This window comes from Elephantulus edwardii, unplaced genomic scaffold (genome assembly GCF_000299155.1).
Source record: "Elephantulus edwardii isolate Elephantulus edwardi_28Jun2011 unplaced genomic scaffold, EleEdw1.0 scaffold00261, whole genome shotgun sequence".
NCBI lineage: Eukaryota > Metazoa > Chordata > Mammalia > Macroscelidea > Macroscelididae > Elephantulus > Elephantulus edwardii.
In genome coordinates this window covers 2,419,059-2,433,928 of record NW_006400011.1, presented here as the reverse complement: position 1 = coordinate 2,433,928, position 14,870 = coordinate 2,419,059, and the positions used below count along the sequence as shown (strand labels likewise).

At 42.4% G+C, this 14,870-nt stretch overlaps 2 pseudogenes; one reads left to right on the top strand and one right to left on the bottom strand.

Moving 5' to 3' along the window:
• Positions 1-5,898: 5,898 nt before the first annotated feature.
• LOC102870639 lies at positions 5,899-6,460 on the bottom strand (annotated as a pseudogene).
• A 573-nt stretch (positions 6,461-7,033) lies between these two features.
• On the top strand, positions 7,034-8,707 carry LOC102870232 (annotated as a pseudogene).
• Positions 8,708-14,870: the final 6,163 nt, after the last annotated feature.

Below are 14,870 nucleotides of genomic sequence, written 5' to 3'. Positions count from 1 at the left end.
TTGTAAGGAGTTGTGTTACCAAGCCAAAGGCAAGTGGTTCAAATCCACCAACTGCTCTGAGAGAGAAAGATAGGCCTTTTTCTCTCATGTAATTTAGAGTCTCTGAAAACCCACTGAAAGGTGAATTATGAGTTGGTTCTGACTTGATAGTACGTAACAACAACACTTTCTTATAAGACATTTTACTCCAAGGAGGCTGGTCTTTTAATTATCAAATCCCAAACTATTCATCACCACTTGTTGACTTATCTTCAATTTTTTATCATCTACTCTCACATCTCCTTTTACTGTCTCTATACAGTGACATCTTTTTCTGCACCCAACTTGACGTGTAAATTGTCTGACTCTTTTGGTGCTTCAAACACAACATATCTAATATCAAACACTGCATTTTCTCCCATAGGCTCAGGTTTCTCCTTCTGCTCCATTGTTCTTTCTCTAAGTAACATGACTCTTCTGGTTACTTGGGGCCGCCACTTCATGAGTTATGCCTGCATCCTCCTTCTCTTTAAGTTCACACTTTAAAAAGAACATCAATTCTTCTTCCAAAATAGCTTCCCCTTTTTTTTATGTTTTGTCTGCATACCTGCCAACTGAGTTCAAACTTTCATTGCTAATTTTGCAGCCTTTTGCAATTATGTCCTACCTGGCCTCTTTACTGCTAATCCATTTTCCATATGAGCTTTTCTGTAAACTATTGCCAAATTAATCTTCTTAATGCATGCCTATGATTACATAACTTGTCTGTTCCAAAGCTTTTTCTCATTCCCCATGGGTAGCTAAATATAGTTGAATGTCTTTTACCTGACATTCAGAGATGGACACAATTTAGTTCTACGCCACTCACATTTATTGCTGTAGTCTTTCTAACCCAAAGAAACACTGGACAGGTCTTGTGACTTGCCAGCTCCCTTTCTAACCCCTTCCTCATCTATTCTCCTTTGTACTTAAGTAGGCAAGCAGGACCTCACAGAGGCTTTAGAGAAAAAAAAAGATAGGTTTGATAGTAATATAAAAGGTGAACCATGAATGGAGGAATGAGACTTGAGGTAAAGATAACAGAAGAAAGGTGGTTTCAATAACCCAGAAAAGTGACAGGAAAGGCAGTGGTCTTAGAATGAAAAGGTCAGATGAGTGACAGTTAAAGAAGCAGAAAGAAGGGATTTTGGTGAAGTCAGGAATGGAAAGAATGTGAGAGAGTAGAAACAAAGATTTGCGTTGAAGAGGCTGGCAAGATGATAAAACTATTAGTGTTTATAGGAAGACAAAGGAAATAAAATATATCTAGTCTTCATTAGCTGAGAGAGAAGGGTTGATAGGCAGGTTACCTGGGAGACAGATTCTGGGAGAAAGTAGATTGGGATGAAGACTCAGGGTCATAAAGTTGGACTCCAGTTTGTCATGGTCACTAGTAGAGTTCTGGACACAAAGTTCTGGGTAAACTAACATTTAACCAGCCACCATCAGTCCACTCATACTCATGGAAACCTTACTGTGTCACAGTAGAACTGTGCTCTGCAGGATTTTCAATGGCTGCTCTTTGAAAAGTTGTTTGCTAGATCTTTCTTTTTAGGTGCCTCTGGGTAGTCTCTGAACTTCCAATCTTTCCGGTTAGCCCCATAGTGTCTTTACCACAGGTCCTACTCAAAGATTCCTACCAATGCTTAACCAAAACCAGACCTACCACTCTCAAATCAATTCTGAATATCAGTTTCCCTCCAACTAAGGAAAGCTACAGTTTCTGAGATTGAAAATCTCAAGGGAAGGAATCTGATCATCTTTCTTCCTTGGCTGCTGGTGGATTCAAACTACTGATCTTTCCTCTAGCATTACAAAAGAGAGGGTGTTTTGAATAGAGGTTTCCCCAGACAGGTTTACTAATACACACCTGTGAAGGGCTTCACACCTCTAATTATCATTTATGTAATTCCATCAGAGGGTTTTTTGCTTGGTGTTGTTTTGGTTTTGGGCTTTTTTATTGGGGGGAGGGTTTGGGTTGGTTTTTTCCCCCTTCTTTCTTTCCTCCTAGCGTCTTAGTGCCTGGAATACCATGGGAAAATTGCCTTGTTTTGCATCCCTAGGGCAGGTCTTAAAACAAACAAACAAAAACCCAACAGACCTGTTCCTATTGAGTCAATTCTCATAGTGACAGAATCATACTGTCTCACGGGGTTCTCAAGGCTCCATTTTTATTGAAGCAGACGGCCCCAGCTTTCTCCCAATAAGCAGCTGGGAGGTTAGAGCTAAATTCATTCTAGTTTGACCCTCTGCTCAGAATCTGCATTTCTACTCTTGTTGTTGTTACATACTGTAGAGTTGCTTGCTACTCATAGTGAGCTTATTTATGTACAGCAGCTCTGAACCTGCTCTATCTTGAGTCAATTTCATTGTCTCTGAAGCGCCTGACCCCATTACCCCAGTCACTGAGTCAATCCATCTCATCCAGCGTCTTCCTCTATGTGCTGTTCCTGCACCCTCCTAAGCATGATGCCCTGCTCCAAAGATTGGTCCATCCTGGCCATATGGCCGAAGTGTGTGATACAGAGCTTCAAAATCCTTGCCTCCAAGGAGCAGCCTGATTTCACCCTCTCTAGGATGAACCATATGAAAGAAGTACCATATGAACAGAAGCTAATGGTGATGAAGGAGGACGTAAAAACTGTATTGAGAGCCTTGGCAAAAAATAAGGCCCCAGGAATCAATGGGATACCAATTGACTTGTTTCAATTAACGGATGCAGCCTTGATTCACTCATCAGTCTATGCCAAGAAATTTGGAGGATGGTAGTTTGGCCAAAGTATTGGAAGAGATCTGTATTTGTTTCCATTCTCAAGAAAGGTGATCCAACTGAATGTGGAAATTATTGAACAATATCATTGATATCATATGCAAGTAAAACACTGCTGAAGATCATTCAAAAATGGCTGGAACAGTACATAGATAAGGAACTGCCAGAAGTTTAAGCAGGATTTAGAACAGGCACCAGGTATAACATTGCTGATGTCAGATGAATCCTAGTTGAATGTAAGGCGTACCAGAAAAATGTCTATTTGTGCTTTATTGACTATGCAAAGACATTTGACTATTTGGATCATGACAAGTTGTAGCTGGCATTGAGAACAGAAATCCCAGAGCACTTGACTATGCTCACCTAGATCAGGAGGCTGATGTGTGGACATAGCAGGGGAGCACTGCATGGTTTGGAATTGGGAAGGGAGAGTGTCAAGGTTGTATTCTCTGTCCACACCTGTTCAATCTATATGCTGAACAAATTATTTGAGAAACTGGATCATGAAGAGGAGTGTGGTATCAGGATTAGAGGGAGACTCTTCAATAACCTGCATTATGCAGATGACACAACTTTGCTTGCTGAAAGTGAGAAGGACTTGAAGCTCTTGTTGCAGAAGATTAGTATGGATTGTGTCTCACTATCAAGAAAACAAAGATTCCTACCACTGGACCAACAGGCAGAGTAATGATGGATGGAGAGGAGATTGAAACCATCAACAGCTTCATCTTGCTTGGATCTACAATTAACACCCTTGGTATGTGCAGTCAGGAAATAAGGAGACACATTGCACTGGGAAAATCTGCAGTTAGGGACCTTTTGAAACTATTGAGGAGTAATGATGTCAGTTTGAGGAGTAAGTCACATCTGATTCAGGCCGTAGCCTTTCTGATTACTAGCTATGCATCTGAGATCTGGACAATGAATAAAAATGACAGAAAAAGAATTGATGCCTTTGAGCTGTGGTGTTGGAGAAGAGCACTGAATATCCCATGGAAAGCCAAGAGAACGAACATATATGTCCTGGAGAGGGTGCAGCCAGAGTATTTTTGGTAGGCAGGAATGATGAGGTTTCACCTCATATGCTTTGTTGCTAGAATGTGCCATTCCTTAGAGAAGGACATGTTGTTGGGAAGGGTGAAAGATTGTTGAAGGAGAGGAAGACCTTCAACCAGATGGATTGATAACAGTCCTGTTACAATAGGCTTATGTGTCAGGAAGTGTGAGGATGGTGCAGGATAGAACAATGTTCAGATCTTTTGATCATAGGGTCGCTATGAGTTGTGCTCAACTTGATGGCACCTAATAACAACAAAGAGAACTTGTTTTTTCTCCTACCAGTCCATGGTATATTCAATACTCTTCTCCAGCACGAGTTAAAGGCATTGATTCTCCTTCTATCATCCCTAGTCATTGTCCAGCTTTTTGATACATATCAAGTAATTGTGAAGACCATGGCCAGGCACACCTTGGTCTCTAGACTAACATCATTGCTTTCCAGTACTCTGTAGAGGTCCTTGACAGCAAATTTTTCTCAATGCAATTTGTCTTTTTATTTCCTGGCTGCTGGTACCAAAAGTGTTGATTGTGGAGCCAAGTAAGCAGAAACTGTTAACAATTTTAATATCTTTCTTCTATCTGTCATGATGCTGCCAAATTAGCTCAGTGGTGAGAATCTTAGTTTTCTTGATGTTGAGCTTCAGATCATACTGAAGGCTGCAGTCCTTAACCTTCTGCAGCAACTCAGGTCCTCCTCTGTTTCAGCAAACAAGATTATATCATCTGCATAATGTGGTTGTTGATGAGTCTTCCTTCAATCCTGATGTCATATTTCTCTTCATGAAGTTCAGCCATGGAGAAGTCAAAGCAAAGGGAAGAAATCAAGATGTTAAGGAGCCGAACAGAAGATTTCAAAGGGCAGCATGGGAAGACAAAGCAAAGTATGATAATGAAATGTGCAAAGCCCTAGAGTTGGAAAATCAAAAGGGATTAACTCAGTTAACATTTCTTAAGATGAAGGAACTGAAGAACAGTTTAAATTCAAGCCTTTAGCTCCAATACTTAAGGATGCTGTGGGCAGAATGTTGAATGACCCAGGACGCGTGAAAAAAGATGGAAGAAGTACACAGAAAAAAAAAGAGTCCAAAAAAATGGCTAACATGGAAGAATTTCATGAAACAACACATGATCAAGAGTCTGTGGTGATGAAGAAGAAAGTTCAAGATGCTCTGAAAGAATTGGCAATAAACAAGGCCCCAGGAATTGAAGGCATACCAATTGACATTTTTCAACAAACAGATGCTGCCCTGTACATGCTTACCAGGTTGTACTAAGAAATCTGGAGGACAACTACCTGGTCAACTAACTGGAAGATATCCACATTTATTCCCATTCCTAAGAAAGATGACCCGACAGAGTGTGGAAAATATAGAACAAATATCACATACAAGCAAGATCCTGCTGAAAATCATCCAAAAATCACTGGAAAAGTACATCAACAGACAACTTCCAGAAGTGCAGGCTGGATTTAGAAGAGGCCGTGGTAATGCTAGAAGGATCTTGAAAGCAGAGAGTACCAGAGGAATATCTATCTGTGTTTCATTGACTATGCAAAGGGATTTGACTGTGTGTATCACAATAAACGATGGCCAATTCTGAGAAGGATGTGAATCCCAGAACACTTGATTGTGTGTATATGAAGCCGATTCTTAGACCAGGAGGCAGTCATCAGAACAGAGCAAGGAAACACAGCATGATTCAAAATCAGAAAAGATGTATGTAGGGATGTGTCCTATCTCCATATCTTCTACTCTAGAGGGGAACAAAAGTACAGGGCAAAGACAGCCATGCTGAAGCCACACACTCAGGAATGTCTGGGGTTACCTGACGATGACAGCTGAGAGATTGAGAGACAGGCTGGATCAGGCAGCATATTATTAGTTTGGACTTCTAGTCTTCAAAACTAAAAGACAAGACACTCTGTGTGTTTTTTTGTAAAACTAAAAGACAAGACATTCTGTGTGGGTTTTTTTGGTTTGTTTTTGGTTTTTTTAAGAGTTACCACTGTTCATTCTCTAGGCCTGGTTGGCCCCCATTCCCTATCCCCCAGCTCAGAGGGGGCCTCCAGGGCCTGTAGGTGGTGCAGGGGTCTTGCCCATGACCTTGTTGGCACAGTCCAGCAAAGCAGTGTGAATATCCTTGGCGCAGGCAATCTGGGTTTTGATGGTACTGAGGGTAGGGCAGGCTGGCAGGCTTGGTGGCTGTGGGCACCGGGGTTGGTGAATGCTTAGCGCTGTCTCAGCTCTGGGACAAGCACTCGTGTGCTAGGCTCAGGCAGAGCTCTAACTGGTCACACAGAGCATGGAAGTCTTCTAGGCACTTGTCAAAGCGCTGTATGGGTCCATCGCTGCTCTTTGGGCCGTTGTCAATGTTCGTGTTCTGAATCAAGTTCTGAGCAGCAACTTTCATTAACGTCTGTAGGCTCTCCTTCAGCTGCGGGATGAGCATCTTTGTAGCGCTGCAGGGAATCGAAGTCTGGTTGCTGTTGCTGTGGAAGCCCGCTCTGGGCAGGCCCTACCAGTTGTGTTGGGCACTTGGGCCACCAGCTGACCCCAGGCAGGATACCCCAGCGGTTGAGGAAGTCGCTGAAGAGGGTTGCTGGGGCGCAGCCATCTTCTTCGATTAGCCTGCCCGAGTGCCACATTCTGTGTTTTTAAGTCTCCCACTTATTGGTGCTCTGTTACAGCAGTGCTATGACACAAAGTGAATTTTATTTCTATATCTGTTTTCAGGTGTTCCTGACCTGAGCTCAACAATCATAGGGCTGCTTTCCTATGTTCTTAATTGCATGTGCCAGATCAGTTCTGAGCCCCAGTCCTTCTGACTATTTCTGATTTGTGTCTTTTATTTCCTGGTCTCTCTTCCTCTCCCATTGAGGCTGTAAACAATCAATTTTGAGGGTGAAGCCAATGATTTCATTTTACCTGGATTCACAATAACCACCCTTGGTATCAATAGTCAGGATCAGGAGACATACTGCCTTGGAAAGTCTGCTGTCAGGACCCAACCCAATCACTGAGGAACAATGATGTCAGTTTGGAGATTGAAGTGTGCCTGATTGAGGTCATGGACTTTTCAATTACTTGTTATGTCATTGGGCAATGAATAAAGTGATAGAAGAAGAATTTATGGCTTTGAATTGTGTTGTTGGAGAAGTGCACTGAATATCCCATGGACTGCAAAAGAATGAACAGATATGACTTAGAAAACATGCAACCTGAGTGCTTCTTGGTTGGCGCAAGGATGGTGAAACTTTGTCTCACATAGTTTGGTCATATTGTTAGGAAAGAGGCTATTCCTTGGGAAGAGACACCATGCCAGAAAAGATAGAGGGTCAGTGCGGAAGAGAAAGTCTCTCAACAAGGTGAATTGACACAGTGATTGAAGCAGAGATGATGACGATGGCACGGGATAGGGGAAGGTTCCTATCTGTTATTCACAGGGTCACTATGGGTCATACAGGACTTGCTGCCATCTAACAACACCAACACCTATTCTTCCCATCTTAACCTAGGTCCTCCTTGAATCAGGGACTTGACAGCTCCACCTAGTTTCTATCTTTGCCAGAAGAGTTATTGTTTTCATCTGATTCCAGACTAAAGAGGTTAATGCCTTCATTGTAAGTTGTCAAGATGATTTTTTTTCTTGGTACTTATAATTGTCACGAATATGTTCATTCCTGAAGAGAAATTATTCTAATTTACCTAGTTCAGAGTAGATTTAGAAGCTGGAATAAATTGCTTTATTCAGAGTTTTCAGATACTCTTTCGTCTTTGGGAATCGGAATAAGTCACTTTTCTTCCTCATCAAGCATTCTAGATCTGGGGTTCTCAAACGGTGAGCCCCAGGTTAGGAGTATGTACGTTGCCTAAGAACAAACTTTGAGCCTCTGAACTTGAAAGGCACCAGACCCCTGATGGATAAACAGTTTGCCATTGAGTTCACTCAGCGACCCCTTACCTCTACATTCCTAAAACCTGGGCTAATGAGTCACTAGCTAATCTAAAAGAAACATAAATTGTTAACTGACATGACAAACTACAGAGCCCCTGGAACACGCAAGCAGATGAAGGGGAGAGGTTGGGGGGGGAAGAGGTTGTAAAAGAAGAGATAAGAATTAGATGTAAGCTTCCCCCCGACCCCAAGTCAAATCATGGAGGCTGCCATGGAGAAGAAAAAGGTCCTTCAGTGCCAGAAACTCTTAAGAAAAAGCAAAGTAATTTTGCAGAATTAAGGGTCAAACATCTGAGAAAGAAGTTTGTTCAAAAGATGTTTCAAAAGGCAAGAAGGAAGCTAAGCACTATCACAAAGAATATAGGCAGATGTACAGAACTGAGATTTGAATGGCTCGGATGGCAAGGAAAGCTGACAACTACTATGTACCTGCAGAACTTAAACTGGCATTCATCATCAGGATCAGAGATACCAATGGTGTGAACCGAAAGATTCATAACAGGTTATGGTTCTTATGCCAGACCTTCAATGGCACCCTTGTTAAGCTCAATAAAGCTGAGGATTGTGGAACCATATATTGCATGGTGGTACCCAAACCTGAAGTCTGTCAATGAACTAATCTATAAGCATGGTTATGGCAAAATGGATAAGAAGTGAATTGCTTTGATAGACAGCACTTTGATCGCACGATCTCTTCGTAAATACAGCATCATCTGCATGGACGATCTGATTCATGAGATCTATACTGTTGGCAAATGCTTCGAAGAAGTAAATAACTTCTTGTGGCCCTTCAAATTATCTTCACCATGAGATGGAATGAAGAAAAAGACCACTCATTTTGTAGAAAGTGGAGATGTGGGTAACTGGGAAGAGCAGATCAACAGACTTACCAGAAGAATGAACTAAGGTGTCAACCATGATTATTTTTTGTAATCTGGTCAGTCAATAAAACAGGGACTGTGTGCCTTTGGGATTGCAGTGCAGCTTCTTACCACTAGGCCACCAGAGTTCCCAATCAGAGCTCCTTTAACCAGTAGAGAAAGAACTTTTTGCAGATTTTAGTAGTTCAATAAGGTGCTAAAGGCAGGTAACTAAAATCTACCAATTGCTCCATGGGAGAAAGATGGGCAATTTCCTCTTGTGAAGATTACAGCTCCTGAAAACCCATTGGAGAGTCAGTTACGAGTTGGTTCGGCAATGAGTGCGTGTGAGTGATTGAAGGCTGGCTCGTGAACAAAAAGGATCACCTCAGAATCCAATAGGGAAAAGAATCAATCAATTTGTAGCTTTGTGCTATTATAGAAGAACATTCTGTAACCTGTTAGAAGTGGAAAAAACCCCAATTGTTTTATTGAGGAATATATTATCCATCTTGAGTTGGATAACGGAATACCAAACCCCTTGCTGTTTCTTTGATGGAGATTTGTATCGACTCTGTAGAACAGAGCGGAAGTGCCACCAAGGGTTTCGAAGGCTCTGGTGGCATAGCTTGTAGAGAGTTGCACTGTTAACCCAAATAGTGGTTTAAATCCACCACAAGATCTGAGACAGAAAGATTGGCAATCTCCTCCCGTGCAATTTACAGGCTCAGAAGCCCAATGGAGGGTCGGTTCTGAGTGGGAACAACTCAGCGGCAGAGTTTGAATCTTTATGGACGCTGACTGCTGCACCTTTCTTCCACAGAATGGTTGGTGGGCGTGGATCGATAGCCTTTAAACATTGTGCCCCCTGGAACAGAGAAACCCAAAATCCATCAAGTAGATGTTAGTCAGACAGAGCAGAACTTCCCCTTAAGGTTTCCAAGGGAAACACATTTAGGGAAGCAAATTGTCTCTTTTTCTCTCTTCGAGCTGTTGATGGGTTTCAACCACCTTTTGGATAATGGCCAAATAAATGCCTTAATCATAGGGTCACACAATTTGATGGGTGGAGGGCAGAGTGGTCAAAGGAAAGGGGAATGATCCAGTGTGAAAAACAGTGTGTATGAACTTTATGAACTTTGTAAGTAAACCAGTTGTTGTTATGTGCCATTGAGTCGCCTGCGACTCATGGCTACCCTGTGTACAAGAGCCCTACATCCTGCTCTGTCCTGTGCCAACCTCACTGTCTCTGACACACCCACTCCCATTGCCCCAATCACCGAATTGATCCATCTCATTGAGGGTCTTCCTTTCCTGTGCTGTCCCTCCACTCTCCCAAACATGATGTCCCTCTCCAAGGACTGGTTCCTCCTTGCAACATGTCCAAAGTATGTCAGACGAAGCTTCAGAATCCTTGACTCCAAGGAGCATTCTGGCTTCACCCTCTCCAGGACAAACCTGTTTGTTCTCCTGGCAGTCCGTGGTATATTCAACACTCTTCTCCAGCACCACAGCTCAAAGGCATCAATTCTCTTTCTCTCATCTCTAGTCACTGTCCAGCTCTCTGATGCATAGCACACAAATGCAAAGACTATGGTCTGGATTGGGTGCACCTTAATCTCCAGCTGAATGTAATTTTCTTCAGTACTCTGGAGAGGTCCCTTCCCAGTGACTTTCCCAATGCAATTCGTTTCTTGATTTCCTGGCTGTTGGTACCAAGAGTGTTGACTGTGGAGCCAAGCAAACTACAACTGTTAACTATCTCAGTAAAAAATAAAAAAGAATATGAAATAAACTAGATACACTCCCCACCCCATACACACACACACACACACACACACACACACACACACACACATGACAAATAGAGCTCCTTGAACAAAGGAAAAGAAGAAGGTTAATTATTAAGTATAGATAAGATCTTCATCTTGAAATTCTTTGAAATGTAAAGATGGTCATTTGTCTGGGAAGGAGGGAGAGGCCACGTAGGTGACTGTACCCCTGGTTTGGTTTTACATGACAGTGGTCATGAATACATTCTTCCCACGAATCCCATTTAGATCCTGATCTTTTTCCTTCCTGGGAATGCATTTTGGCCCTATCATTCTTATATCTGACTTGAGTGTCTTTGCTTGAAGTATTTCTGTTTATAGTGCTGCTATGTTCTGGTTACTTATGAATTCAGTGAAGGAGCTTAGCTATTGTGCTCTCAATTTGAAGAGTTTAAACTACAAGGTCATGAAGAAAATGAGCACTGATTCTTCTAGGGAAATAAACTATGTCATTAGCTGCCTGTGTAGTCAATACAATTCCCTTGGAACACAACTCAGACTTTTCCTTTTAATGCATATTCATGACAACACTCTAATTCTTCAGTCAGGACAAATGTTCGCCTAAGTAACAAAATTAATTTAGCCATAGCATAGCCTTATTTGAATCACAGAACACCCTGGTTGGCCTTCTCCCCACTGCGTAATTCTGAGCACTGCTCCAAAGTCATCAAGAAGATGAATGAGGGGCTTTCCTAACAACACGGTTCCAGTCAGCCCCCAGCATTTGGAATCTCTTATCCCCATTTTTGTGGGTGCTGTGGGACTGAAGCCAGCTCCTGACACAGACACACTGCCCCATTTTGCCTCATGCACATCCCTGGGGCCTTCATTGGTTTGACCTTCATCTAGTGACCTCAAGGGCTTCTCTGCTTGCAGCTCCATATAAAGATGACTGATTTTCAAAGGAACTTCTGTTCATGAGTCAGTGCATTTGAAAGACAACCAGCAACAACAACAACAAATTTTTTAAAAAACAAAAAAAACCCAACCCACCTTTGCTGTTGTTATGTGTCGTCAAGTCACCTGTGACTCATAGTGACCCTATGTACAACAGTCCTAAACTCTACCCTATCCTGTGCCAATCTCACCATCTCCAACACACCTACCCCTATTAACCCAGTGCCTGAATCAATCCATCTCACAAAGGGTCTTCCTCTCCTGCGCTGTCCCTCCACCCTCCCAAGCATGACGCCCCTCCTCGTAACATGTCCAAAGTATGTCAGATGAAGCTTCAGAATCCTTTCCTCCAAGGAGCAGCCCAGACTCACCCTCTCTAGGACAAACCTGTTTGTTTTCCTAACAGTCCATGGTATATTCAACACTCTCCTCCAGCACCACAGCTCAAAGGTGTCAATTCCCCTTCTACCATCCCTAGTCATTGTCCAGCTCTCTGATGCATAGCAAGTGATTGCAAAGACCATGGCATTTGTAATTTTTCACAATTTCTTTTTTTCTTTTAGTACTGTTGTAGAATTGGAAGCAACCCGTAGCTGACCTTCTAGCAGGTTTCAGAGGCAGTAAGTTGCATGGGAGATTTCTCATTTTTCTCCCATGGAACAGCTGTGGATTCAAACCATGTTCCTTTGCAATTCCTTACCACTAAGCCACCAGAGCAATCTCTGAAGACTATTGAACAATATAGTTAATGTCACATGCAAGCAAAATACTGCTGAAGATCATTTAAAAAAATGGCTAGGACAGTACATAGTTAGGGAACTGCTAGAAGTTCAAGCAGAATTTAGAAGAGGCCATGGTTTCAAGAAAATCATTATTGAAGTCAGAAGAATTCTAGTTGAAATTAGAGAATATCAGAAGAATGTCTATTTTTGCTTTATTGACTATGCAAAGGCATTTGACTGTGTGGATCATAACAAGTTGTGGCTGACTTTGAGAAGAATGGGAATCCCAGAGCACTTAACTGTGCTCATACAAAACCTATACCTGGACCAGGAAGCTGTTAATATGAACAGAGCAGGGGAATACAGCATGGTTTAAAATGAAGAAGGGAGTGTGTCAGGGTTCTACTCTTTCTCCATACTCATATAACCTGTATGCTGAGCAAATTATTCGAGAAGCTGGACTCTATGAAGGGAATATGGCATCAGGATCGGATAACCTGTGTTATGCAGATGACACAACCTTGCTTGTTGAAAGTGAGAACTTGAGACACTTGTTGCAGAGGATCAGTGAATGCAGCCTTTAATTTGGATTGCATCTCAAAGTCAAGAAAACAAAGATGCTTACCACTGGACCGATACACAACATCATGGTGGATCGAGAAGAGATTCAAACTGTCAACAACTTCATCTTTCTAGGATCCACAATTAACACCCTTGGTACCAGCAGTCAGGAAATCAAGAAACCTATTGCATTGGGAATGTCTGCTGTTAGGGACCTTTCCAAATTATTGAGGAGTAATGATGTTTGTTTGAAGACTAAGGTGCGTCTGATTCAGGCCATGGTCTTTCAATCACTTACTATGCTTCTGAGAACTAAACAATGAATGGGGATGACAGAAGAAGCATGGATGCCTTTGAGGTGTGGTATTGGAGAAGAGTATCCCATGGATGGCCAAGAGAATGAACAGATAGATATGTCTTGGAGAGGGTGCAGTCGGAGTGCTCTTTAGGGACAAGAATGATGAGGCTTTGCCTCACATACTCTGGGCATGTTGCGAGGAGGTGCTATTCCTTGGAGAGGGACATGATGTTGGGAAGGGTGGAGGGTCAAGGAAGGAGAGGAAGACCCTCAGCCAGGTGGATTGACACAGTGACTGCCACAATGGTCTCGAGTGTGTCAGGAAGTATGAAGGTGGCATAAGATAGGACGGGGTTCAGATCTGCTGTTCATAGGGTTGTTATGAGTTGTACTCAACTCGATGACACCTTACAAGAAGCCACCAGAGCAGTTGAGGAAATATCATTTGAAGGATCCAGCTGAGGTTGCAGTGTGCAGAGAGCCGACTGAATTTGCTGTGTCCTCTCCTCTTTAAGCCTCTAAGCATTTACTTAATTTCTTAAATTAGTGCTATAAAAGCAGGGGTGTATCGAGAATATGGCAAAAAATGCCATTTGGAATGGGGACAGTGAACAGTTTCATTTAGCAGTTCAACATATGCCACGAGGGATCCGGGGTAGTTAGCAGCTTCCGTCACCAGCCCGTTAGAATGCATTGCCATAGGTACTGTTTTCTGTAGATATATGTATGCTGCTGTGACTTGGCAGAGAAATGCAATATCCCTTGGGTGGTAACTTAGCAAAAAGCACGGACTTTGGAGTCAAAAGATCTCAGTGTGGGTTTGACTTTGCCACATACCAGTTGTTTTTCTTGGGCTTTATTACACAGTCTCTGTAGCTTAATGCTCTTATCTATTAAACAGTGATAAGAATAGCATCTCCCTCTTAGGCAAGATTGACTGCAATAATGGTCAGGAAGCACAGCAGAGCATGTAGCCAGGGTGATGAATAAATGTTGGTCTAAGGAAGGAGAGATGGGTGAAGAGGTTGACATCCCTGCTTTCGTTCTTGGGTTTTTTGTTTGTTTTTTTTTTTCTTCTTTTTGCAGCTATTGAATTAATTCCTCTGATTTTGTGGATACTCTGTAGAGAAATTTGCAAAGCCCTAGACCTTTGACCCTAGGCTTTTTGGGGGTAATTACTTTTATTGCAACTTAAGTTAAAACCCAATTTGGATCTTACCTGAATGCAAACAATATTTTTTTAAAAAGTGTGTGTTCTGTCAGAATTTCAGTATTTGCTAGTTAATTTAGTAGTTCTTTTCTGGATTACAAAGCAGGTAGAAATGCAAGGAGTTATGACTTTTCTGTGCTATTTTATTGTATTGGGGCCCTGTAATGGGCTTTTGTGTGTCAGGAAGTATGAGGATGGTACAGGATAGAACAGGGTTCAGATATTTTGATCATAGGGTTGCTATGAGTTGTACTCAACTCGACGGCACCTGACAACAACACTCTGCAGAATTGCCTGTCATGTCAAAGAGTGTATGAAAATATAGGCAGTGATTTGGCTCAAGGGGAAGAGCACTCAATGTTTCTACTCCTGTTATGTACAGTTGAGTCAGAACAGACCTATAGCTGATGTTGCAGTAGATTGAGCAGAGGCAGGAAATTGCCTGGGAGTTGATTGCCTATCTTTCTCCTGCACGAGCTGATGGATTCGAGCCGTGCAACTTTGGGCTGTTGTTGTTGTTGTTATGTGCCGTCTAGTCGTTTCCGACTCATAGCGACCCTTTGCAGAACAGCCCTAAACCCTGCTCTATCCTGCACCAACCGCACCGCCTCTGACACACCCATCCCGATTACCCCAGTCACCGAATCAATCCATCTCATAGAGGGTCTTCCCCTCCTGCGCTGTCCCTC